The sequence below is a fragment of the Salmo trutta genome, chromosome 35 (assembly GCF_901001165.1).
Source record: "Salmo trutta chromosome 35, fSalTru1.1, whole genome shotgun sequence".
Lineage (NCBI taxonomy): Eukaryota > Metazoa > Chordata > Actinopteri > Salmoniformes > Salmonidae > Salmo > Salmo trutta.
Window position 1 is genome coordinate 41,012,650 of NC_042991.1, and position 5,000 is coordinate 41,017,649.

Below are 5,000 nucleotides of genomic sequence, written 5' to 3' on the forward strand. Positions count from 1 at the left end.
CCAGCTCCAACAGTGCAGTAGTATCTAACTAAATGCTTGTGTTCCTAGCTCCAACAGTAATATCTAACTAAATGCTTGTGTTCCCAGCTCCAACAGTGCAGTAATATCTAACTAAATGCTTGTGTTCCTAGCTCCAACAGTAGTATCTAACTAAATGCTTGTGTTCCTAGCTCCAACAGTAATATCTAACTAAATGCTTGTGTTCCCAGCTCCAACAGTGCAGTAATATCTAACTAAATGCTTGTGTTCCCAGCTCCAACAGTAATACCTAACTAAATGCTTGTGTTCCTAGCTCCAACAGTGCAGTAATATCTAACTAAATGCTTGTGTTCCTAGCTCCAACAGTGCAGTAATATCTAACTAAATGCTTGTGTTCCCAGCTCCAACAGTAATATCTAACTAAATGCTTGTGTTCCCAGCTCCAACAGTGCAGTAATATCTAACTAAATGCTTGTGTTCCCAGCTCCAACAGTAATATCTAACTAAATGCTTGTGTTCCCAGCTCCAACAGTAATATCTAACTAAATGCTTGTGTTCCCAGCTCCAACAGTAATATCTAACTAAATGCTTGTGTTCCTAGCTCCAACAGTGCAGTAGTATCTAACTAAATGCTTGTGTTCCCAGCTCCAACAGTGCAGTAGTATCTAACTAAATGCTTGTGTTCCCAGCTCCAACAGTGCAGTAGTATCTAACTAAATGCTTGTGTTCCTAGCTCCAACAGTAGTATCTAACTAAATGCTTGTGTTCCCAGCTCCAACAGTAATATCTAACTAAATGCTTGTGTTCCCAGCTCCAACAGTGCAGTAATATCTAACTAAATGCTTGTGTTCCCAGCTCCAACAGTACAGTAATATCTAACTAAATGCTTGTGTTCCTAGCTCCAACAGTGCAGTAATATCTAACTAAATGCTTGTGTTCCCAGCTCCAACAGTAATATCTAACTAAATGCTTGTGTTCCTAGCTCCAACAGTGCAGTAATATCTAACTAAATGCTTGTGTTCCTAGCTCCAACAGTGCAGTAATATCTAACTAAATGCTTGTGTTCCCAGCTCCAACAGTAGTATCTAAATAAATGCTTGTGTTCCCAGCTCCAACAGTGCAGTAGTATCTAACTAAATGCTTGTGTTCCCAGCTCCAACAGTAATATCTAACTAAATGCTTGTGTTCCTAGCTCCAACAGTAATATCTAACTAAATGCTTGTGTTCCCAGCTCCAACAGTGCAGTAATATCTAACTAAATGCTTGTGTTCCCAGCTCCAACAGTGCAGTAATATCTAACAATTCACAACACACAAATCTAAAGTAAAAGAATGGAGTTAAGAAATATATAAATATTAGGATGAGTAATGTAGGAGTGGCATTGACTAAAATACAGTAGAGTAGAATACAGTATATACATATGAAATGAGTAAAGCAGAATGTAAACATTATTAAAGTGACTAGTGTTCCATTATTAAAGTGACCAGTGATTCCATGTCTATGTATAGAGGGCAGCAGCCTCTAAGGTGCAGGGTTGAGTAACCAGGTGGTAGCCGGCTAGTGATGGCTATTTAACAGTCTGATGGCCTTGAGATAGAAGCTGTTTTTCAGTCTCTAGGTCCCAGCTTTTATGCACCTGTACTGACCTCGCCTTCTGGATGATAGCGGGGTGAACAGGCAGTGGCTCGGGTGGTTGTTGTCCTTGATGATCTTTTTGGCCTTCCTGTGACATCGGTGCTGTAGGTGTCCTGGAGGGCAGGTAGTTTGCCACCAGTGATGCGTTGTGCAGACAGCACCACCCTTTGGAGAGCCTTGTAGTTGCGGGCGGTGCAGTTGCCATATCAGGCGGTGATACAGCCTGACAGGATGCTCTCAATTGTGCATCTGTAAAAGTTTGTGAGGGTTTTAGGGGCCAAGCGAAATTTCTTCAGCCTCCTGAGGTTGAAGAGGCCCTGTTGCGCCTTCTTCACCACGCTGTCTGTGTGGGTGGACCATTTCAGATCGTCAGTGATGTGTACGCCGAGGAACTTGAAGCTTTCCACCTTCTCCACTGCGGTCCCATCGAGGTGGATAGGGCAGCGCTCCCTCTGCTGTTTCCTGAAGTCCACGAATAGATCCTTTGTTTTGTTGACGTTGAGTGAGAGGTTATTTTCTTGGCGCCAGTCTCCCAGGGCCCTCACCTCCTCCCTGTAGGTTGTCTCGTCATTGTTGGTAATCAGGCCCACTACTGTTGTCTCGTCTGCAAACTTGATGATTGTTGGAGGCGTGCGTGGCCACCCAGTCATGGGTGAACAGGGAGTACAGGAGGGGGCTGAGAACACACCCTTGTGGGGCCCCTGTGTTGAGAATCAGTGAAGTTGAGTTGTTGTTTCCTACCTTCACCACCCGGGGGCGGCCAATCAGAAAGTCCAGGACCCAGTTGCACAGGGCGGGGTTCAGACCCAGGGCCTCCAGCTCAATAATGAGCTTGGAGAGTACTATGGTGTTGAATGCTGAGCTGTAGTCAATGAACAGCATTCTTACATAGGTTTTCCTCTTGTCCAGATGGGACAGGGCAGTGTGCAGTGTGATGGCGATTGCATCGTCTGTGGATCTATTGGGGCGGTAAGCAAATGGAAGTGGGTCTAGGGTGACCGGTAAGGTAGAGATGATATGACCCTTGACTAGTCTCTCAAAGCACTTCATGATGACAGAAGTGAGTGCTACGGAGCGATAGTCATTTAGTTCAGTTACCTGTGCTTTCTTTGGTACAGGAACAATGGTGGATAACTTGAAGCAAGTAGGGACAGCAGACTGAGGTAGGGAGAGATTGAATACGTCCGTAAACACACCAACCAGCATGGTCTGCGCATGCTCTGAGGACGCGGCTAAGGATGCCGTCTGGGCCGGCAGCCTTGCGAGGGTTAACACTCTTAAATGTCTTACTCATGTCGGAAATTCTCTTTGGAGATAATACTGTCGGCATTTGATTGTGAGGTATTCAGGTTGGTTGAACAAAAGGACTTGAGTTACTGTACGTTACCACAATCACACCATGAGTAGTTAATCATGAACCATACATGTTCCCAGAGAGTTCTTTATTCCTGTCTGAGCGATGTACTGCGTACCCAGCTGCCTGTATCGACTGGGACAGTACATCCCGAAAGAGCCATGTTTCAGTGAAACAGAGTATGTTACAATCCCTGATGTCTCTCTGGAAGGATATCCTCGCCCTGAGCTCGTCTACTTTATTGTCCAGATACTGAACATTAGCGAGTAATATACTCGGAAGCGGTGGATGGTGTGCACACCTCCTGAGTCGGACTAGAAGTCCACTCCGAATACCTCTTCACCGTAGGCAGTGTTTTGGAGCAGCCTCTGGAATAAGTTCAATTGCCCTGGGGGGTAAGAACGAAATAACACATTTGGGAAAGTCGTATTCCTGGTTGTAATGCTGGTGAGTTACCACCGCTCTGATATCCAAAAGTTACTTCCGGCTGTATGTAAAAACACAAAAAAACGTTCTGGGCTAATAATGCAAGTTATAACACACAAAAAAAAACGAAATACTGCAAAGTTGCTTAGGGGCTAGAAGCAGAGTTGACATATCTGTTGGCGTCATCTTCTACCACTTATACCAGTAAAGAACTATAAACAGAACACCAGAACCATACTCATATCAGACCAGAACTAGAACAGAACCCCAGAACCATACTCATACCAGAACTAGAGCAGAACCCCAGACCCATACTCATACCAGATCAGAACCCCAAAACCATACTCATACCAGAACTAGAGCAGAACCAGACCAGATCAGAACCCCCCGACCCATACTCATACCAGACCAGAACTAGAACAGAACCCCAGAACCATACTCATACCAGAACTGGAGCAGAACCCCAGACCATACTTATACCATACCAGAACCAGACCAGAACCCCAGATCCAACATGTTTACCACCAAGTCATCTACACCACAGTGTTTTCTCTCCCCTTAGCTGGGTTACCCTGTTGTTGGCCACAGTGTTTTCTCTCACCTCCTTATCGGCTCTGAATGGACAGCCTTGTTCTAGTGCTCTAAGTATACCATTTATCACTAGGTACTGAGTGTGTACAGTCCATCAGTAGTATGTAACAGTATGTGTGTCTGTCTAACACACACTGTTACACACTGCTGACGGTCCCTACACACTCAGTACCTAGTGATAAATGGTATACTTAGAGCACTAGAACAAGGCTGTCCATTCAAAACTGCCAATGACAGCAAAACACACACACAGTGGCCAACCACAGGGTAACCCAGCGCTGTCACCTCATTAAGCACAATGAGCACAGAGAGAGACACACACACCCAGTTAGCCTCTAGCTAATATCACAGTACCATACAGCCAGTTAGCCTCTAGCTAATATCACAGTACCATACACCCAGTTAGCCTCTAGCTAATATCACAGTATCGTACACCCAGTTATCCTCTAGCTAATATCACAGTACCGTACAGCCAGTTAGCCTCTAGCTAATATCACAGTACCATACAGCCAGTTAGCCTCTAGCTAATATCACAGTACCATACAGCCAGTTAGCCTCTAGCTAATATCACAGTACCATACACCCAGTTAGCCTCTAGCTAATATCACAGTATCATACACCCAGTTAGCCTCTAGCTAATATCACAGTACCATACAGCCAGTTAGCCTCTAGCTAATATCACAGTATCATACAGCCAGTTAGACTCTAGCTAATATCACAGTACCATACAGCCAGTTAGCCTCTAGCTAATATCACAGTACCATACAGCCAGTTAGCCTCTAGCAAATATCACAGTATCATACAGCCAGTTAGCCTCTAGCTAATATCACAGTACCATACAGCCAGTTAGCCTCTAGCTAATATCACAGTATCATACAGCCAGTTAGCCTCTAGCTAACATCACAGTACCATACACCCAGTTAGCCTCTAGCTAATATCACAGTACCATACAGCCAGTTAGCCTCTAGCTAATATCACAGTACCATACAGCCAGTTAGCCTCTAGCTAATATCAC

General features: G+C 44.7%; 1 protein-coding gene across 1 annotated transcript in view; it reads right to left on the bottom strand.

The window, feature by feature from the left end:
- The window catches only part of LOC115175197 (runt-related transcription factor 2), a 51,085-nt gene that overhangs the window by 45,472 nt on the left and 613 nt on the right, over positions 1-5,000 (bottom strand). The gene's annotated exons all lie outside the window — the stretch shown is intronic.